Source organism: Oncorhynchus gorbuscha, linkage group LG13 (assembly GCF_021184085.1).
Source record: "Oncorhynchus gorbuscha isolate QuinsamMale2020 ecotype Even-year linkage group LG13, OgorEven_v1.0, whole genome shotgun sequence".
Taxonomy (NCBI): Eukaryota; Metazoa; Chordata; class Actinopteri; order Salmoniformes; family Salmonidae; genus Oncorhynchus; species Oncorhynchus gorbuscha.
The window spans coordinates 51,704,258-51,728,198 of record NC_060185.1 but is presented as its reverse complement, the minus strand read 5'-3'; the positions used below and the strand labels follow the sequence as shown (position 1 = coordinate 51,728,198).

The 23,941-nt window shown below is 46.3% G+C and overlaps 1 long non-coding RNA gene across 3 annotated transcripts in view; it reads left to right on the top strand.

Annotated features, from left to right (window-relative positions):
- Positions 1-21,120, top strand: part of LOC123993120 — a 211,473-nt gene extending 190,353 nt beyond the window's left edge. For 2 of the 3 annotated variants that reach the window (XR_006831366.1, XR_006831368.1), the window contains exon 7: positions 15,028-16,317. This is a non-coding gene — a long non-coding RNA (uncharacterized LOC123993120). Of the gene's footprint in view, positions 1-15,027; positions 16,318-16,571; positions 16,653-20,770 lie in introns of those variants that run through there. The other variant, XR_006831367.1, reaches the window with a different exon arrangement.
- Positions 21,121-23,941: the final 2,821 nt, after the last annotated feature.

Here is a 23,941-nt window from a genome sequence, read left to right as displayed (position 1 = left end):
TATCACAGCTCAGCCTAGCACATATCACAGCTCAGCCTAGCACATATCACAGCTCAGCCTAGCACATATCACAGCTCAGCCTAGCACATATCACAGCTCAGCCTAGCACATATCACAGCTCAGCCTAGCACATATCACAGCTCAGCCTAGCACATATCACAGCTCAGCCTAGCACATATATCTGCATCAGCTCAACCTAGCACATATCACAGCTCAGCCTAGCACATATCACAGCTCAGCCTAGCACATATCACAGCTCAGCCTAGCACATATCACAGCTCAGCCTAGCACATATCACAGCTCAGCCTAGCACATATCACAGCTCAGCCTAGCACATATCACAGCTCAGCCTAGCACATATCACAGCTCAGCCTAGCACATATCACAGCTCAGCCTAGCACATATCACAGCTCAGCCTAGCACATATCACAGCTCAGCCTAGCACATATCACAGCTCAGCCTAGCACATATCACAGCTCAGCCTAGCACATATCACAGCTCAGCTCAGCCTAGCACATATCACAGCTCAGCCTAGCACATATCACAGCTCAACCTAGCACATATCACAGCTCAGCCTAGCACATATCACAGCTCAGCCTAGCACATATCACAGCTCAGCCTAGCACATATCACAGCTCAGCCTAGCACATATCACAGCTCAGCCTAGCACATATCACAGCTCAGCCTAGCACATATCACAGCTCAGCCTAGCACATCATCAGCAGCTCACCTAGCACATATCACAGCTCAGCCTAGCACATATCACAGCTCAGCCTAGCACATATCACAGCTCAGCCTAGCACATATCACAGCTCAGCCTAGCACATATCACAGCTCATCACATATCACAGCACATATCACAGCTCAGCCTAGCACATATCTCAGCTCAGCCTAGCACATATCACAGCTCAGCCTAGCACATATCATCACAGCTCAGCCTAGCACATATCACAGCTCAGCCTAGCACATATCACAGCTCAGCCTAGCACATATCACAGCTCAGCCTAGCACATATCACAGCTCAGCCTAGCACATATCACAGCTCAGCCTAGCACATATCACAGCTCACCTAGCACATATCACAGCTCAGCCTAGCACATATCACAGCTCAGCCTAGCACATATCACAGCTCAGCCTAGCACATATCACAGCTCAGCCTAGCACATATCACAGCTCAGCCTAGCACATATCACAGCTCAGCCTAGCACATATCACAGCTCAGCCTAGCACATATCACAGCTCAGCCTCAGCCTACACATATCACAGCTCAGCCTAGCACATATCACAGCTCAGCCTAGCACATATCACAGCTCAGCCTAGCACATATCACAGCTCAGCCTAGCACATATCACAGCTCAGCCTAGCACATATCACAGCTCAGCCTAGCACATATCACAGCTCAGCCTAGCACATATCACAGCTCAGCCTAGCACATATCACAGCTCAGCCTAGCACATATCACAGCTCAGCCTAGCACATATCACAGCTCAGCCTAGCATATCACAGCTATCACAGCTCAGCCTAGCACATATCACAGCTCAGCCTAGCACATATCACAGCTCAGCCTAGCACATATCACAGCTCAGCCTAGCACATATCACAGCTCAGCCTAGCACATATCACAGCTCAGCCTAGCACATATCACAGCTCAGCCTAGCACATATCACAGCTCAGCCTAGCATATCACAGCTCAGCCTAGCACATATCACAGCTCAGCCTAGCACATATCACAGCTCAGCCTAGCACATATCACAGCTCAGCCTAGCACATATCACAGCTCAGCCTAGCACATATCACAGCTCAGCCTAGCACATATCACAGCTCAGCCTAGCACATATCACAGCTCAGCCTAGCACATATCACAGCTCAGCCTAGCACATATCACAGCTCAGCCTAGCACATATCACAGCTCAGCCTAGCACATATCACAGCTCAGCCTAGCACATATCACAGCTCAGCCTAGCACATATCACAGCTCAGCCTAGCACATATCACAGCTCAGCCTAGCTCAGCCTAGCACATATCACAGCTCAGCCTAGCACATATCACAGCTCAGCCTAGCACATATCACAGCTCAGCCTAGCACATATCACAGCTCAGCCTAGCACATATCACAGCTCAGCCTAGCACATATCACAGCTCAGCCTAGCACATATCACAGCTCAGCCTAGCACATATCACAGCTCAGCCTAGCACATATCACAGCTCAGCCTAGCACATATCACAGCTCAGCCTAGCACATATCACAGCTCAGCCTAGCACATATCACAGCTCAGCCTAGCACATATCACAGCTCAGCCTAGCACACAGCTCAGCCTAGCACATATCACAGCTCAGCCTAGCACATATCACAGCTCAGCCTAGCACATATCACAGCTCAGCCTAGCACATATCACAGCTCAGCCTAGCACATATCACAGCTCAGCCTAGCACATATCACAGCTCAGCCTAGCACATATCACAGCTCAGCCTAGCACATATCACAGCTCAGCCTAGCACATATCACAGCTCAGCCTAGCACATATCACAGCTCAGCCTAGCACATATCACAGCTCAGCCTAGCACATATCACAGCTCAGCCTAGCACATATCACAGCTCAGCCTAGCACATATCACAGCTCAGCCTAGCACATATCACAGCTCAGCCTAGCACATATCACAGCTCAGCCTAGCACATATCACAGCTCAGCCTAGCACATATCACAGCTCAGCCTAGCACATATCACAGCTCAGCCTAGCACATATCACAGCTCAGCCTAGCACATATCACAGCTCAGCCTAGCACATATCACAGCTCAGCCTAGCACATATCACAGCTCAGCCTAGCACATATCACAGCTCAGCATATCACAGCTCAGCCTAGCACATATCACAGCTCAGCCTAGCACATATCACAGCTCAGCCTAGCACATATCACAGCTCAGCCTAGCACATATCACAGCTCAGCCTAGCACATATCACAGCTCAGCCTAGCACATATCACAGCAGCCTAGCACATATCACAGCTCAGCCTAGCACATATCACAGCTCAGCCTAGCACATATCACAGCTCAGCCTAGCACATATCACAGCTCAGCCTAGCACATATCACAGCTCAGCCTAGCACATATCACAGCTCAGCCTAGCACATATCACAGCTCAGCCTAGCTCAGCCTAGCACATATCACAGCTCAGCCTAGCTAGCTCAGCCTAGCACATATCACAGCTCAGCCTAGCACATATCACAGCTCAGCCTAGCACATATCACAGCTCAGCCTAGCACATATCACAGCTCAGCCTAGCACATATCACAGCTCAGCCTAGCACATATCACAGCTCAGCCTAGCACATATCACAGCTCAGCCTAGCACATATCACAGCTCAGCCTAGCACATATCACAGCTCAGCCTAGCCATAGCAGCAGCACATATCACAGCTCAGCCTAGCACATATCACAGCTCAGCCTAGCACATATCACAGCTCAGCCTAGCACATATCACAGCTCAGCCTAGCACATATCACAGCTCAGCCTAGCACATATCACAGCTCAGCCTAGCACACAGCTCAGCCTAGCACATATCAGCTCAGCCTAGCACATATCACAGCTCAGCCTAGCACATATCACAGCTCAGCCTAGCACATATCACAGCTCAGCCTAGCACATATCACAGCTCAGCCTAGCACATATCACAGCTCAGCCTAGCACATATCACAGCTCAGCCTAGCACATATCACAGCTCAGCCTAGCACATATCACAGCTCAGCCTAGCACATATCACAGCTCAGCCTAGCACATATCACAGCTCAGCCTAGCACATATCACAGCTCAGCCTAGCACATATCACAGCTCAGCCTAGCACATATCACAGCTCAGCCTAGCACATATCACAGCTCAGCCTATCACAGCTCAGCCTAGCACATATCACAGCTCAGCCTAGCACATATCACAGCTCAGCCTAGCACATATCACAGCTCAGCCTAGCACATATCACAGCTCAGCCTATATCACAGCTCAGCCTAGCACATATCACAGCTCAGCCTAGCACATATCACAGCTCAGCCTAGCACATATCACAGCTCAGCCTAGCACATATCACAGCTCAGCCTAGCACATATCACAGCTCAGCCTAGCACATATCACAGCTCAGCCTAGCACATATCACAGCTCAGCCTAGCACATATCACAGCTCAGCCTAGCACATATCACTCAGCCTAGCACATATCACAGCTCAGCCTAGCACATATCACAGCTCAGCCTAGCACATATCACAGCTCAGCCTAGCACATATCACAGCTCAGCCTAGCACATATCACAGCTCAGCCTATCACAGCTCAGCCTAGCACATATCACAGCTCAGCCTAGCACATATCACAGCTCAGCCTAGCACATATCACAGCTCAGCCTAGCTCACATATCACAGCTCAGCACTAGCTCAGCCTAGCATATCACAGCTCAGCCTAGCACATATCACAGCTCAGCCTAGCACATATCACAGCTCAGCCTAGCACATATCACAGCTCAGCCTAGCACATATCACAGCTCAGCCTAGCACATATCACAGCTCAGCCTAGCACATATCACAGCTCAGCCTAGCACATATCACAGCTCAGCCTAGCACATATCACAGCTCAGCCTAGCACATATCACAGCTCAGCCTAGCACATATCACAGCTCAGCCTAGCACATATCACAGCTCAGCCTAGCACATATCACAGCTCAGCCTAGCACATATCACAGCTCAGCCTAGCACATATCACAGCTCAGCCTAGCACATATCACAGCTCAGCCTAGCACATATCACAGCTCAGCCTATATCACAGCTCAGCCTAGCACATATCACAGCTCAGCCTAGCACATATCACAGCTCAGCCTAGCACATATCACAGCTCAGCCTAGCACACAGCTATCACATATCACAGCTCAGCCTAGCACATATCACAGCTCAGCTCTAGCACATATCACAGCTCAGCCTAGCACATATCACAGCTCAGCCTAGCACATATCACAGCTCAGCCTAGCACATATCACAGCTCAGCCTAGCACATATCACAGCTCAGCCTAGCACATATCACAGCTCAGCCTACATATCACATATCACAGCTCAGCCTAGCACATATCACAGCTCAGCCTAGCACATATCACAGCTCAGCCTAGCACATATCACAGCTCAGCCTAGCACATATCACAGCTCAGCCTAGCACATATCACAGCTCAGCCTAGCACATATCACAGCTCAGCCTAGCACATATCACAGCTCAGCCTCAGCACATATCACAGCTCAGCCTAGCACATATCACAGCTCAGCCTAGCACATATCACAGCTCAGCCTAGCACATATCACAGCTCAGCCTAGCACATATCACAGCTCAGCCTAGCACATATCACAGCTCAGCTCTAGCACATATCACAGCTCAGCCTAGCACATATCACAGCTCAGCCTAGCACATATCACAGCTCAGCCTAGCACATATCACAGCTCAGCCTAGCTCACATATCACAGCTCAGCCTAGCACATCATCACAGCTCAGCCTAGCACATATCACAGCTCAGCCTAGCACATATCACAGCTATCACAGCCAGCCTAGCACATATCACAGCTCAGCCTAGCACATATCACAGCTCAGCCTAGCACATATCACAGCTCAGCCACATAGCACATATCACAGCTCAGCCTAGCACATATCACAGCTCAGCCTAGCACATATCACAGCTCAGCCTAGCACATATCACAGCTCAGCCTAGCACATATCACAGCTCAGCCTAGCACATATCACAGCTCAGCCTAGCACATATCACAGCTCAGCCTAGCACATATCACAGCTCAGCTCAGCCTAGCACATATCACAGCTCATCACATATCACAGCTCAGCCTAGCACATATCACAGCTCAGCAGCACATATCAGCTCAGCCTAGCACATATCACAGCTCAGCCTCACAGCTCAGCTCAGCATATCACAGCTCAGCCTAGCACATATCACAGCTCAGCCTAGCACATATCACAGCTCAGCCTAGCACATATCACAGCTCAGCCTAGCACATATCACAGCTCAGCCTAGCACATATCACAGCTCAGCCATATCACAGCTCAGCCTAGCACATATCACAGCTCAGCCTAGCACATATCACAGCTCAGCCTAGCACATATCACAGCTCAGCCTAGCACATATCACAGCTCAGCCTAGCACATATCACAGCTCAGCCTAGCACATATCACAGCTCAGCCTAGCACATATCACAGCTCAGCCTAGCACATATCACAGCTCAGCCTAGCACATATCACAGCTCAGCCTAGCACATATCACAGCTCAGCCTAGCACATATCACAGCTCAGCCTAGCACATATCACAGCTCAGCCTAGCACATATCACAGCTCAGCCTAGCACATATCACAGCTCAGCCTAGCACATATCACAGCTCAGCCAGCCTAGCACATATCACAGCTCAGCCTAGCACATATCACAGCTCAGCCTAGCACAGCCTAGCACATATCACAGCTCAGCCTAGCACATATCACAGCTCAGCCTAGCACATATCACAGCTCAGCCTAGCACATATCACAGCTCAGCCTAGCACATATCACAGCTCAGCCTAGCACATATCACAGCTCAGCCTAGCACATATCACAGCTCAGCCTAGCACATATCACAGCTCAGCCTAGCACATATCACAGCTCAGCCTAGCACATATCACAGCTCAGCCTAGCACATATCACAGCTCAGCCTAGCACATATCACAGCTCAGCCTAGCACATATCACAGCTCAGCCTAGCACTCATATCACAGCTCAGCCTAGCACATATCACAGCTCAGCCTCAGCACATATCACAGCTCAGCCTAGCACATCATCACAGCTCAGCCTAGCACATATCACAGCTCAGCCTAGCACATATCACAGCTCAGCCTAGCACATATCACAGCTCAGCCTAGCACATATCACAGCTCAGCCTAGCACATATCACAGCTCAGCCTAGCACATATCACAGCTCAGCCTAGCACATATCACAGCTCAGCCTAGCACATATCACAGCTCAGCCTAGCACATATCACAGCTCAGCCTAGCACATATCACAGCTCAGCCTAGCACATATCACAGCTCAGCCTAGCACATATCACAGCTCAGCCTAGCACATATCACAGCTCAGCCTAGCACATATCACAGCTCAGCCTAGCACATATCACAGCTCAACACATTATCATGATCTCAGCCTAGCACATATCACAGCTCAGCCTAGCACATATCACAGCTATTCAGCCTCACATATCACAGCTCAGCCTAGCACATATCACAGCTCAGCCTAGCACATATCACAGCTCAGCCTAGCACATATCACAGCTCAGCCTAGCACATATCACAGCTCAGCCTAGCACATATCACAGCTCAGCCTAGCACATATCACAGCTCAGCCTAGCATCACAGCTCAGCCTAGCACACAGCTCAGCCTAGCACATATCACAGCTTAGCACATATCACAGCTCAGCCTAGCACATATCACAGCTCAGCCTAGCACATTTTCTTCACAGCTCAGCCTGCTCAGCCTAGCACATATCACAGCTCAGCCTAGCACATATCACAGCTCAGCCTAGCACATATCACAGCTTTTCAGCCTAGCTATCACAGCTCAGCCTTTCTCTCAGCCTAGCACATATCACAGCTGCTATCACAGCTCAGCCTAGCACATATCACAGCTCAGCCTAGCACATATCACAGCTCAGCCTAGCACATATCACAGCTCAGCCTAGCACATATCACAGCTCAGCCTAGCACATATCACAGCTTTATCACAGCTCAGCCTAGCACTCACAGCTCAGCCTAGCACATATCACAGCTCAGCCTAGCACATATCACAGCTCAGCCTAGCACATATCACAGCTCATCTCATTTGTCACATATCACAGGCACAGCTCAGCCTAGCACATATCACAGCTCAGCCTAGCAGCAGTGTGTTACTTTTATCTTTTTCTCTCCCATTTCTCTTGCTACCAGAGATCTCATTTGTCAAGGCAGCAGCAGACAGGCAGCAGGGTATTAGTTATGCAAATATTGACGTGCCGCTTTGGCCTGGTAGCTATCAATTGAAATCAGCAAATCGATGGGCCTAATAGCTCCTCATTACGCACTTGATGCATTTTCAGTGCTAGCATCGGAAGCTGTCAGCGCGCCATAATCAATGCAGTCCAAAACTATTACCGGACCACGGGGCCAGACACCTTTTTAATAACCCAGCCTTTGTTTCTGTTTTTGCTATTTCTCAGGGCTGGGATGGGCTGGCTGGAGATGTGTGTTTTAAGATTTGCTGAGTGATCTGTGCCTTGTAGAGAGACACACTCATGCGCACACCAAGATAAATACCTGCTGGTAGCACTCGACACAGTCCTGTCCTTCGACCTCATAGCTTGGTTTTTGCTCTGACATGCACTGTCATACCTTTATATAGAGAGTTACTACAGGTGGACTACAATCAAGTTGTCGAAACATCTCAAGGATGATCAGTGAAAACAGGATGCACCTGAGCTCAATTTCGATTCTCATAGCAAAGGGTCTAAATACTTATGTAAATAAGGTATTTTTGTTTTTAATACATTTTTTAAAAATTCTAACAACCTGTTTTTTCTTATTTAGTCAATTTTATAATAAGGCTGTAACATATCAACATGTGGAAAAAGTCAAGGGGGTCTGAATAATTTCCGCATGTACTGCCTGCACCCGCACGCCTGACCAGCATCACCACCCTGGATGGATCCGACCTTGAATATGTGGACATCTATAAGTACCTAGGTGTCTGGCTAGACTGTAAACTCTCCTTCCAGACTCATATCAAACATCTCCAATCGAAAATCAAATCAAGAGTCGGCTTTCTATTCTGCAACAAAGCCTCCTTCACTCACGCCGCCAAACTTACCCTAGTAAAACTGACTATCCTACCGATCCTCGACTTCGGCGATGTCATCTACAAAATTGCTTCCAACACTCTACTCCAGCAAACTGGATGTAGTTTATGACAGTGCCATCCGTTTTGTCACTAAAGCACCTTATACCACCCACCACTGCGACCTGTATGCTCTAGTCGGCTGGCCCTCGCTACATATTCGTCGCCAGACCCACTGGCTCCAGGTCATCTACAAGTCCATGCTAGGTAAAGCTCCGCCTTATCTCAGTTCACTGGTCAAGATGGCCACACCCACCCGTAGCATGCGCTCCAGCAGGTGTATCTCACTGATCATCCCTAAAGCCAACACCTCATTTGGCTGCCTTTCGTTCCAGTTCTCTGCTGCCTGTGACTGGAACGAATTGCAAAAATCGCTGAAGTTGGAGACTTTTATCTCCCTCACCAACTTCAAACATCTGCTATCTGAGCAGCTAACCGATCGCTGCCGCTGTACATAGTCTATCGGTAAATAGCCCACCCATTTTTACCTAACTCATCCCCATACTGTTTTCATTTATTTTGTTTTCTGCTCTTTTGCACACCAATATCTCTACCTGCACATGACCATCTGATCATTTATCACTCCAGTGTTAATCTGCAAAATTGTAATTATTCGCCTACCTCCTCATGCCTTTTGCACACAATGTATATAGACTCTCCTTTTTTCTACTGTATTATTGACTTGTTAATTGTTTACTCCATGTGTTGTCTCTGTGACTCTGTGTTGTCTGTTCACACTGCTTTGCTTTATCTTGGCCAGGTCGCAGTTGCAAATGAGAACTTGTTCTCAACTAGCCAACCTGGTTGAATAAAGGTGAAATAAATCAAATAAAAGTATGTCCTCATGTATAAACTCAGAGCTCAGGCAGAGCTGAGAATTGTACAGTTGACCTGGTTTTGCTTTATTTCAATAATCGGCCATTTGGTTGGAATGTGGATTTTGGGGTTATAGCGATAACTTGACGTTTTCGGACTGAAAACATCAGTGTTCATCCAATGTGGTTTGAACGTATTCCCAGACCCAGTCATGTATTAAACAACATGTTTAGGCCTCAAGAAGAAGCACTTTGAGGCTTAAGGAAGTGCTACAGTATTTCAGTGTATAACTCTCAATGGCCCCTAGCGCTGAATGAAACTAACCGTTTGATGCCCAGTGAACCTGTGTTCTGTGTACTTAGCTTTGCGTGGGGTTACGCAAACAACAAGGTAGGCCACAGGTAGGCCAAGACCCACCGGGTATCCACCAATAGGAACATAGCTGCTCCATTTGCTCTGTTACCTTGGCATCCTGGTAAGGAACATGGTAAACAGAGATGAGTTCAAGTGTGTGTGTGTGTGTGTGTGTGTGCGTGCGTGCGTGCGTGCGTGCGTGTGTGTGTGTGTGTGTGTGCGTGCGTGCGCATCTGCGTGTTGGCGGGTGGTGGCAGGGATAAATCATTGGAGGCAAGGGTTATTGGAAATGCAGGGAGATGAAAGACTGAAGAAACCAGTAATTGCCTTAAAGATCAGACTACAAAGCATTACTTTGGATTTTACAAGGTCAGCCGGCAACAAAAGGGCGGGTAATTTATGAGCTCAGCGTAAAAAGAATAGCATAATTGCATTAAAAATTGATGATAATGAGCCCTAAAATGGGGAAGGTGGTTATTATGAAAGTTTGTATTTATCTTCCCCGGCTTGAATGATGGCTAGTGGCTTAATTAATGTCTTAATTTCTATAAATTAGCGGGCGAAAAAAAATCTAAGGCTAGACTATACCCTAAATTGAGCATTGAATTATACTTTACTGCAGTGCTAAGAGGGAGGGTAAGGGGAGGCAGGGACGTGCTATGGACCAACAGGACCATGTAGGATCATGCCCTGCCGTAGCGCCAGCCATCCCTACTGCAGCCAGCTCAACTCTGTCCAATTACATCCGCCATGTCAACAGCAGTAAAATTTGCCCTTTTCTCCCCGCTCGCATTTTTTATTTCTTATTTTAATGTCACCATTAGCGTGCTCTTTGCTTGCCTTTCGCAAATATAACACCAAAGCACCTTTGAAGGTACCTTTAATTTGTGACCGACCTCGAAACAACGTACAGTTCGTTTCCTTTATTTATTTGCTCAGCACAATGAGCGCCGTCGTAATTTAGCTCGCGATGGTATGCACTCAATTACTCGAATTAATCATTAGCAGCGATATATTCAGCTCTCGCTGTTGCTGATTGACAAACTGTGGAGCAAAGTCACATTTACAAAGACACCACGGTCTGGCACTGTTGGAATCTGTGGTCAAACAGCGCCCTCCTCTGTTTGGACTCTGTCACTGCAGCAGAAACGCCATTTCTCTTTTTTTCTCTGACACGCACACGCACACACACACACACATACACACTTTCTGTCCCGTATGGCTCAGGGAATCTGCTTTCTTTCTTTGGTGTTTTTGATTTTCTCTCCTCTCTCCACCCTTTTAATCAATGAAGTAGACAAACAGCTATTTAGAGGGCACAATACACTACACACACACACACACACACACACACACACACACACACACACACACACACACACACACACACACACACACACACACACACACACACACACACACACAGAGCCTCTCTCTCCACACGGCAAGTGGTACCAGAGAGCTAAGTCTAGGTCCAAGAGGCTTCTAAACAGCTTCTACCCCCAAGCCATAAGACTCCTGAACATCTAGTCAAATAGCTACCCAGACTATTTGCATTGCCCCCCCCCCTCCACACCACTGCCACTCTGTGTTGTCATTTATGCATAGTCACTCTCTCTTTAACTCTACCTACATGTACATACTACCTCAACTAACCGGTGCCCCCTGCACATTGACTCTGTACTCTGTTATTTTATTTTGTACCGTTGCTCTTTAATGACTTGTTACTTTTATCTCTTATTATTATTCATATTTTTTAAACTGCGCTGTTGGTTAGGGACTCGTAAGTAAGCATTTCACTGTAAGGTCAACAACACCTGTTGTATTTTGCGCATGTGACTAATAAAATTTGATTTGATAAGAAGCAGATCAATCACTAACCATTGTTAGGGTCATTATAACGAGTGAATACAAGGATGAAAAAATGTGAAGGCACTCAATATGGTCTAGTGTATTGATCATTCTGGTTTGATGCCCCACCAGGTCACTCATAATGGTGGTAAGACCATTTAAAGGCCTACTCCACTGTTTACAGCTATTTTTGGTCCTGACTTAGCTGGATAACTCTATGGAGAGTCATACAGCAGTTTAATGAATATATTGAGCTGTCATAAACGTGCTGTACATTGAAGGCATTGTCTTTCTAATAGTTTTACTGTCTGTTTATGTCCCCTCCTCCCTCTCTCTTCCCTCCGTCTTTATCTCATCGCCGACAGACCAGCGCTGCCAGTAATGCGGTGACAATCGAGTCGCGCCGCTAAATTCATTTTCCAGATAATGTGTCAATATTAAATATCAACTTTGACCTCCCGGGCTCTCCACTCTCCGCTACTCGGTCGGCACGGGTATTGATTTTTGTTTTGTATGTAGCTCGGCCCGTCCCTCTCTCCCTCTATCTCTCTCTCTCTCTCTCTCTCTCAAAGTCCATTATTTTTGATTTTCCTATGAAATACATATCTTTCCCCGCTGACATCTGACAAACAGCATATGGAAGTCATTTTATCTACCAATAATGTGTTTGTCAAAAAGTATGAGGCTTTAATGGATTCCATAGGCCTCGTCCGTCCACTCTGCCGCCCGCCCGAAGGTCTGTCATTGATATATCTGGGCAGATAGGGTGGGGAGGGGGCTTAGGTGTGTGTGTGTCCTTTATTAACTCTTACCTCCGAGGGCGGAGGGTTGATTCATCGATCACTGATTGAAAACGGGATTCATTGTTGATGGATTTGGCTCTCCGTCAAACTTGAACACACACATTCAGACACACACACACACACACATTCAGACACACACACACACATTCAGACACACACACACACACACATTCAGACACACACACACACACACACATTCAGACACACACACACACACACAGACACACACACACATTCAGACACACACACACACATTCAGACACACACACACACATTCAGACACACACACATTCAGACACACACACACACACATTCAGTCACACACACACACACATTCAGACACACACACACACACAATACTTTTTTATGATGCTGTGGCTGTCATGTGAAGGACAGGCCACAGTCTTCAGGAGGATATTGGGCCGGTGCTCCCGCTCTCCATCTCGCCGCACATTCAAGGTAATAACTATTTTTGGAGATACCATGTCTATTTTTCTTCCCCCTCTCCTCACACAACAAGACAGACTGTCATGGATGGAATGCTGAATTCCAGTTGTTAGTCAGTCTGTCCAGTTCTCCCAGTAAATATGAATGGAAACAAAGTTTGTTGGAACAACATTATGTCCTCCTCTTTTGTATCTTTTACCTCACTCTGTGCATGTGTGTACATGCGTGTGTGCGTGCGTGTGCACTGAGGCAAATAATGAGAAGTGTGTGTGAAAGTGTGTTGCTGTGCCACTCACGCTAACCTAATAAAAACCAGAACAAATATGAATCTATTCATTAAACACGCGGCCCAGAAAGATCTGTTGTGACAGCTTCTCTGTGGCTGGTAATGGGTGCATTTAATTCCTGTCATTAGCTCAAACTGGTGTGTCTTCGTTGTGTGTGAGTATGTGTGTGTGGTTATTTGTCCGTGTGTGTGTGTGTGTGTGTGTGTGTGTGTGTGTGTGTGTGTGTGTGTGTGTGTGTGTGTGTGTGTGTGTGTGTGTGTGTGTGTGTGTGTGTGTGTGTGTGTGTGTGTGTGTGTGTGTGTGTGTGTGTGAGACACTCATCCGTGTCATTCATTGTGAGCCCACACCTGTTCATTGAAACTCTGGAATTTCCCTACCAGGTACTGTAGTCACAGCTTCTGTTATTGAAGCATATTGCAGACTCACTGGAGGTCTCTCTCTGTGCTCCTCTCTCTTCTACATGGAACTCAAACAGAGACAGGGGTATCTCTCAGATTGACAGCTGGATAGATGGAAGTGTGCAGGGGAGGATGAATGGATAGGTAAGCGAGGGATAAATATTGACTGATTGGTGGAGAGATTGACAGGCGAAAGAAGAAAATGATGGTTCAGATTCTTACAGTCCCTACCTTTCCAGACACACGTTCATAAATCAAAAATGTGCCTTCCGCCTACGTCTTTTTAATTTGATGCGTAAAATGTGGATTTCATTTTTCTTACACTTAAATCGTTTCATAGTAAGATAATCGACTGTGCTTACTGAGATTTGCTTAAATGGGCAATCAACAGTTGAAACAATAGCAAAGCGGACACCCAGCTTCAGTTTTGATAAAAAGTTGAGGGATGGGCCTAGAGAAATGTAACAACTCTTAAATTCATAGACAGAACTATTGATGCAATGACTGACCATCCAATATATTACAGATATTGTTTTAAGCATATTTTGAGGCTACACCGTGTTTGTTTGCAATGACAATGTTTAAAAACATTCTAATATATATTCTATTTAGTCTGATGTTTTCCTAATCATACTGTGATCCTCGGGTACATCCCAAATGCACTACTTTTGACCCATAGGGCTCTGTTCAAAAGTAGTACACGATATAGGCAATAGGGTGCCATTTGGGACCGATCAACCTCCTGTGTTTGTTTTGTTTGTTTGTCTTAAGTGTCTTGCCCTGTGTATCTCTCTCTTTCACGGGGGTAGGCCCCAGACCTGACCCCCTGTCAGGTCGCCTTAGCTAATATCTCCTTTGTTTTTTTTAAATACAAAGATTTGGTCACATCAGAGATTTCTTAGCAAGTGCCAAAGAGCATTACTGCCAAGAGAACATGGACAGAGTCAAGCATCCTAAATGTAATCGGGTTCACTTCCCCAGATATCCCTCTTGTGTCAACGTGATTTGAGGGCAGCTAACAAATCCCAGTGTGTATGACCTTTCCCCCCTAACGCTGCTAACCTCTCTCTCACTTTCTCCCTCTGACTCCCTCTCTCCCTCTCTATCTCTCCCCCTCTCTCAATCTCTATCTCTCCCTCTCTCTCTCTCTCTTTCTGTTTCCAGAGGGGACGTCACTGGCTGATCATGTGCGAAGGATAAAGGACATTGAGGCCATTGAGAGTGAATCCTTTGTTCCTCAGGCTTTCAAATCATCCCGAGACAGTGTCAAGGTGCGCTTTCTCTCTCTCCTTCTCTGTTCGCTTCTTTCTCTCTCTTATTAGATTTCCTTCCTCCCCCCCTCCAGTTTTTATTCCATCTGTCCGAGGGCGGCTCCCGGACCCAAATTAAACCATTCCCATTCAATGCCGTTTGCTCCGTCTGTTTGTTCAGGACGAGAAAAGGGGCCGGTCGGGACTGTTTTTTGATCTGCTCGGCCGCCACAAAAGCGGGATAACCGCCACAAAAGCCACCGCGGCGGATTTCTGTCCCTCGCCCTCTCTCTCTCGCTTTCTCTCTCTCTCTCTCTCTCCACAGACACAGCGACAGAAGCACAGAAGTCATTATTGAAATGCTCCTGCCTGGGAAAACGTGGAGGATATTAGATTTGTTGGCAATCATTGCCGATCCTGGGAGGGTTAGGACAAAAGGTGACAGTCCAAGTGGAGCGGGTTGATAGATTACACCAGGCACTGGGACCGGGTCCTGTATCTATCCCTCTGTGTGCTGTTGCTCTCTCTTTAAAAATAAAAATAAATGTTTTATCTCTCTCTCTGTCTTATCACGACTGTACCTGGCCTGTGTAAGTGGTATGAGAGGAGAACAAGGAAAGGGACGTGATTGCGTATGGTTGTCTTCTTACCTACCTTAGTTGAATGCACTTATTGTACGTTTCTCTGGATAAGAGCGTCTGCTAAATGACCAAAGTGTAAATGTCATTGAGGTACTTTTTATAGTTAAGTGTTCTGAGGCCCCCAGGGGCCAAACACCTGCAGCCCTCTTCAGTTAGCACTTAATTAGCCACCGATTTACACATGGCATGTTCAAATAGAGGCCCTAATGAAATAATGAGGATACAGGGTGTGAGGAGAGTGGTGTGACCCCCCTAGCTGCCAAGTCCTAACCTCCTTCCATCCCCACTCGAGTAGGGGTGAATTTTCCATCAGGCTCCACACGCGGGCACATACACCCTCATCAGTGTCCCTCCCGGCTGCAGGAAGTGCATGTGTTAAACAAAGACACACGCACACTGCTCAGAAGATCCAGTCAGTACTTTAGACTTATACTCACATTGCCATCTTCTGGGCAAACACCAAACTACATCTGCTGCCTCTGTTATTCCTCTGCATGGGTGTTCTAGCTCGTTAATGCCAGCAGCACATTGTTTTGTTCTTGTCAGAAAACTTGATGTGACAAATAAATGGTACATTACACGACTATCCCATGTGATTGATTTGTTTGGTCTGACCTGGTGTGATGTAGAGTTCCAAAATTCAGATGACTTTCCCAAAATTCCAAGGTTTTCCAGAAATGCCGTCTGGAAGATTCCTAGAATTAGAAAGGAAAAAAGGCAGGAAGTTTAGAATCCCATAACCAGGATATCTGGAGAACTTAGAAATGTTGCAGCCCTAGTGTAATGTTATATCAACGGGCCTTCTCTGTGTTTTTAGACATCCGCAGACATTACAGACATCAGCTCTCTACCTACTACAATCCGCTACAACGGCAGCGACACGCTAGCACACCCCAGGGTATGTTCTCCCCTGTCACACACACACTATTTTCCGATTGGGGGACACAAACACACACACACACACGAATATGAAGTATCGCATAGATTGTCTCAGGGTGTTGGGCCCACTTATCACCCACACATGTCCCCTCAGACTCTTTGACTCTAACACACACACACACACATCCCACCCCACGACAATCAAGAATTTCCATCCACACAGAGTCAGGCCTTAGGATAGGAAATGAAGCCTAACTTGAATCTCTCTCTACCCAGACACCCCCCCCCCCCCCTTTGGAAGAGCTGTGTGGAGTCATTTATCTCCCTGCGGAGGAAAGTGAGTTAGCCCTGACACATGCAGATCAACCCACGACAGCCTGATCTATGGCAGCAATATGCCCCAGGCGGGGGAGAGCCAATCAGGAATAATGATTCCCCATTACCCCTACTGTAGATACTGTCATCTCAAACTCGTTACTGCTGCGACACCCCAGAGCCTGGGCGAGAGGGGGGGGGGGGGGGGCACTGATCTAGTCACCGTGTCAAACCCTAGATAACACACAGGGAACGGTGTACACCCCATACTGTGGGTTAGGCCATACACGTATGTGTGTGTGTGTCGTCGTGTTTAAGGCGAGAGATGAGTGATTCACAAGGCCGCTACACAACAGACGCTGCATCTTTAGCTCTCCTAAGCTATCAGACGCACATTGGATAAATCAAACATCATTATATACACACAGAGACACTGGATATGAAGAGATGGAAATGATCTGTCTTTCGAACGGGTTTTCTTTGTCAGGCGGCCCGTGCTCTGCGAACGGCTGCAGTGGATCTTTAGGGTGTCCTTAGCCTCCAAATTGTAGAAAACAAAATAGACACCTGCACCTCAACTTGCCTTAACTGAAGCAAATTGTGTGACCTGGTTGTAATCATATGGATCTCATGACAAATGTTCTTATCAAGGCAGAGACTTTGGGCCTCTTAGTAGGGTTGTACCAATGCACCAATTTGTAAGTCGCTCTGGATAAGAGCGTCTGCTAAATGACTTAAATGTAAATGTACCAAAATCCTGGAATTTTGGGTAAGATACCGGATATTTGCATTCCTACATCTTGGTGTGCTGAGGGGGGGGGGGGGGGGTGATATATTCTAGACAATAATCCACTTTAAAAAATCATATACTAGACATATATCCTAACCAGACAGTTTATTAGGTACACCCATCTAGTACCGGGTCAGATCCCCTTTGCTTCCAGAACAGCCTGAATTCTTGCTGGTATGGATTCTACAAGCTATCAGAAACGTTTGTTGCTCTATTGCTATCAAGGGACCTAGCGTTTGCCAGGAAAAAATTCCCTACACCACTACACCACCGCCACCAGCCTGTACCAGGCAGGATGGGTCCATGGACGCGTGCTGCTTACGCCAAATCCGGACTCTGCCATCAGCATGACGCAACAGGAACCGGGATTTGTCGGACCAGGCAATGTTTTCCCACTCCTCAATTGTCCAGTGTTGGTGATCGCATGCCCACTGGAGCCACTTCTTGTTTTTAGACAAGGATCAACGAGTTGTACATTCCGAGATGCCGTTCGGCACACCACTGTTGTGCGCCATTATTTATCTGTTTGTGGGCCGCCTGTTAGCTTGCACGATTCTTGCCATTCGACCTCTCTCATCAACGAGCTGTTTTCGCACACAGGACTGCCGCTGACAGGATGTTTTTTGTTTGTCGCACTATTCCCGGTAAACCCTAGACACTGTCATCCATGAGAAACCCAAGAGGGTAGAGCTGTTTCTGAGATTCTGGATCCGGCGCACCTGTCAACGACGACCATACAACATTTGAAGTCGCTTAGGTCACTCGTTTTGCCCATTCTAACTTTCAATCAAACAGTACCTGAATGTCTCAATGCCTGTCTGCCTCCTTTATGTAGCAAGCCACAGCCACATAATCATTTTTGTGAACGGGGTGGAGTACCTAATAAACTGTTCGGTGAGTGTACGCTTCTGTCACCCACCACAGCCATGAACCCCCAGTAGTATCCCATCATGGCTAATCTGACATGGGTTCAAAAAGTGATTTATTTCAAATGCTTTGAGCGTTCTTTTGAGTCTGTCCGAAGTTCCCGGTGAGCAGAGTTTGCACTTTTGGGATTAATCCACTGGTTACGATGCGCCAGCCACATGTACACTGAGTGTACAAAACATGAATATTGAGTTGCTGGCCCATGTTCACTCCAATGCTTCCCACAGTTGTGTCAAGTTGGCTGGATGTCCTTTGGGTGGTGGAAAATTCTTGATAGACACGGGAAACTGTTGAGCGTGAAAAACTCAGCCGTGTTGCTGTTCTTGACACAAACCAGTGCCCCTGAACACTTACTACCATAACCTTTTCCTTGGCACTTAAATATTTTGTCTGGCCAATTCACCTTCTGAATGGCACAAAAAAACAACCAATGTCCCAATTGTCTCAAGGTTTAAAAGTCCTTCTTTAACCTGTCTCCTCCTCTTCATCTACAACGATTGAAGTGGGGATCATAGCTTTCACCTGGTCAGTCATGGACAGAGCAGATGTTCTTAATGTTTTGTACACTCGCTTATCCAAAGTGACTTACAGCAGTGACTGCTTCTTTTTGCGCCAGTAGCCCCCGTTGGGATTTGGACCCACAACCCTGCTGTTGCTAGCTCCATATTCATACCAACTGAGCCACGTAGGACCATTACATGGCAGGCAAGCTCAATTAAGCACCTTTCAATCAACACAATTCTGTGGCTGACTTATGGCCATGTGCGAGGTTGGGGTCAATGCTAGGTTAGTTCAGTAGGGCGGAGCACACACCCGTGTGTCAGGCTCATGACCATTGTGGCAGGTCAGTGTGCTGCCCGGACGGGACGGGATGGGGGCTAGTTTTGACACATCCTGCGTGTAAAAGCACACTGAGCACCAGGAAGAGGTGTCAATGTATGACGGAGCACCACACCAGAGTGAGCTCAGTCAGGGAGCCTCCCCTCCTACTCCCGGATCTGACTCAGTAGGCCCTACACACATACACACACACTCGTACGCAGGCATGCACATGCGTATAGACACATGCAAGCACACACACATACATCTTGTTCTCCTGACCAAGTCTTCTTCTAATGTACACTGAACAAAAATATAAACGCAACATGCAACATTTTCAACTGAGTTAGTTCATATAAGGAAATCAGTCATATGCCCACCCACTTGGGAGCCAGGCCCACCTACTGGGGAGGCAGGCCCAGCCAGTCAGAATGAGTTTGTCCCCACAGAAGGGTTTTTATTACAGACAGAAATACTCCTCAGTTTCATCAACTGTCCGGGTGGTGTCCGACCATCCCGCAGGTGAAGAAGCCAAATGAGGAGGTCCTGGGATGGCGTGGTTACATGTGGTCTGTGGTTGTGAGACCGGTTGGACATACTGCCAAATTCTCTAAAACGACATTGGAGGCGAGGCGGCTTATGGTAGAGAAATTAACATTAAATTCTCTGGCAACAGCTTTGTTGGACATTCCTGCAGTCAACATGCCAATTGTACACTCCCTCAAACATCTATGGCATTGTGTTGTGTGACAAAACTGCACATTTTAGAGTGGCCTTTTATTGTGCCCAGCACAAGGTGCACCTGTGTAATGATCATGCTGTATAATCAGCTTTTTGATATGCCACACCTGTCAGGTAGATTAATTATCTTGGCAAATGAGAAATGCTCACTAACAGGGATATAAACAAATTTGTGCAATGTTTGTTGTTGTTGAGAAATATGCTTTTTGTGCGTATGGAACATTTCTGGGACCTTTTATTTCAGCTCATGAAACATGGGACCAACACTTTGCATGTTGCGTTTTTATATTTGTGTTCAGTATAGTAATATTCAAGGTTACTGAAGTACAGCATTGATTGTCTCAGTGTGTTTCACCCACTAATCCCTCACTTTCTCAACCACACATCTCCCCTCAGACTCTTTCACATGCACACACACATACACACCTTTCTCCAGACCCTGTCATTCATTCCAATAACTTCTCTGTCTGGTTGTTTGTGTGTTCTGTTATCTACTCATTTGTATCTAACCAGTGCACTGTGCTTGTCTCTGTCTTCTCTTCTAGTTGTTCCTGGACAAGGAGAAGGCCGAGGAGCTTTGGCTCAACAGGCTGATGTCTCTCCGCAAGGAGAGGCTCATGGGTAGTCCTGTGCCATGATTGGACGAGCTCTAATTAGTCTATCCTTGTCAGGCAACACCGTCAGGAACAATCCCCTGTCCCTAAACATGAATCTTTATACATTTTTATTTAATCCCTCATTCACTGGACTTCCCTCAGACTTTTTGTCAAGAAACTACAATGTTTCAAGAAGATTTGTATTTTGTCATTTAAAAAAATTAAGATTTAAAATAATAGTTTAAGATTTTTTTTAATTTATAAACTTGGATTAGCTAACACAACGTGCCATTGGAACACAGGAGTAATGGTTGCTGATAATGGGCCTCTGTACACCTATGTAGATATTCCATAAAAAATCCATAAAAAATTTTCAGCTACAATAGTAATTTACAATATTAACAATGTCTACACTGTATTTATGATCAAATTGATGTTATTTTAATGGGCAACAAATGTGCTTTTATTTCAAAAACAAGGACATTTCTAAGTGACCCCAAACTTTTGAACGGTAAATATATTAAGTAGGAAAGAAATTCCACGAAATAACTTTTTTTAAAGTACACATGTTAATTTAAATGCATTCCAGGCGACTACCTCATGAACCTGGTTGAGAGAATGCCAAGAGTTTGCAAAGCTGTCATCAAGGCAAAGGGTGGTTACTTTGAAGAATCTAAAATATATTTTGATTTGTTAAACACTTATTTGGTTACTAAATGATTCCATATGTGTTATTTTATAGTTTTGATGTCTTTACTATTTTTCTACAATGTAGAAAATAGTCCAAATAAAGAAAAACCCTTGAATGAGTAGGTTTGTCTAAACTTTGCACTGGCACTGCATATGTGTGTGTACATACAGTTTGGACACACCTACTCATTCAAGGGTGTTCTGACGAATTGAGGCTGTTCTGAGGGCAGAGGATGTAACTCAATATTAGGAAGGTGTTCCTAATGTTTTGTACACTCAGTGTATGTATATAGTATAATGGTGTGTATCGACAGTATATGAATAGGAACGGTGTTTACATCAGTAGTTATATACGATGAGCCTTGACTAGAATACAGTATATACATATGAAGTGGGTAAAACAGTATGTAAACATTATTATAGTGACCAGTGTTCTATGAATATGTACATAGGGCAGCAGTCTCTAAGGTGCAGGGTAGAGTACCGGGTAGACGCCTGCTAGTAACAGTGACTAAGTTCAGGGCAGGGTACTGGGCCGAGGCTGACTGAGGCCGGCTACTGGTGACTATTCAACAGTCTGACGGCAAGACGGAGAAGCTGTTTTTCAGTCTCTCCGCCTCAGCTTTGATGCACCTGTACGATCTCCGCCTTCTAGAGGGTAGCAGTGTGAACAGGCCGTGGCTCGGGTGGCTGAGCTCCTTGATGATCTTCTTGTCCTTCCTGTGACACCGGGTGCTGTAGATGTTCTGTAGGGCAGGCAGAGTGCCCCGTTGATGCGTTGGGCTGACCGCATCACCCTCTCGAGAGACCTGAGGTTGGGGACGGTGCTCTCAATGGTACATCTGTAGAAGTTTTTGAGGGTCTTAGGGGCCAAGCCAAATTTCTTCAGCCTCCTGAGGTTGAGGCGATGTTGTGCCTTCTTCAACACACTGTCTGTGTGGATAAACCATTTTAGGTTGTCTGGAACTTGAAGCTTTTCACCCTCTCCACTGTGGCCCTGTCGATGTGGATGGGGGCGTGCTGTCTCTGCTGTCCACAATAAGATCCTTCATAGTGTTGACATTGAAGGATAGGTTGTTTTCCTGGCACCACTCCGCCAGGCCCTCACCTCCTCCCTGTAGGCTGTCTTGTTGTTTGAAAATCAGGCCTGCCACTGTTGTCGTCAGTCGAGTAGATTTTTGACGACAGTCAGGTGACTACCCAGCTCCCTCAGATGTGTCAGCTCTATTCTACCTGTTCTTAACAAAGCTCGAATGACTTATGATGCTGACCTATCCCCCTGTGGGTGTCAGGAGAGTCACAGGACACAAATAGAGCCCAGCGTTCTGTGTTCCTGTCTGGTGGCTGAGGGCTGGGCTGGCCAGGTTCAGACTGACACTCTATTTGTGGGTTGGGGCAGATGGTAGACATAACAGGACTGGGGAAGAGATGAAGGGCTGTGGTTAGCTCTCCTACTCCCAGGCTGCCCGTGTACTAGTGAAATTCCACTTTGTGAGCGTGATCATACAGTTGAAGTCGGAAGTTTACATACACTTAGGTTGGGGTCATTAAAATGTGTTTTTCAACCACTCCACACATTTCTTGTTAACAAACTATAGTTTTGGCAAGTCGGTTAGGTCATCTACTTTGATGCATCTTGATGGAGGTTGAATGTCTGATGTTGGGTAGATCACGGGGTAGGACTCTGGATGTTGGGAAAGGAGCCCTGGAGGTATCTGCTGTCTGGCGCTGCAGAACCCCTCTTTAGATTCTGTAGAACTAGAACAGAGTAAACAGGAAGAGGGGAGGAGAACGGGGAGGCGGACAGCTGCAACAGAGAAAATTCACAGGTAACCGATCAAGTGGCTCTATTAAAGGGGTAGTTTTAGTCATCTAACTAGTTATCTTGCAGTACAGATGGGTCAACGGAATGGTTGAGATGGACTACGGGCCCTGGGTTGTCATATCCATGGTTGGTCAGGCAAATGTTTTGTTGCTTCTAATCCATGCAGTCCACACCGACTGCTTGCATAATTCAAGGGAGCACACAATTAGATAGTAAGATATAGAGTTAGATTACTATTAACTAACTTTAGCTACTTCAGTAGATGTACACTTCACTTTCATAACGCACATGAACAGTGTTGTAAACACTAGCTAGCTGGATAACATTCCATTATTTATACAGTATCATTTGAAAACACCTACTCACTCAACGGTTGTTCTTTATTTTTACTATTTTCTACATTTTAGAATAATAGTGAAGACATCCAAACGATGAAATGGCACATTTGGAATCATGTACAGTTGAAGTTGGAAGTTTACATATACTTAGGTTGGAGTCATTAAAACTCATTTTTCAACCACTCCACAAATTTCTTGTTAACAAACTATAATTTTGGCAAGTCGGTTAGGACATCTACTTTGTGCATGACACAAGTCATTTTTCCA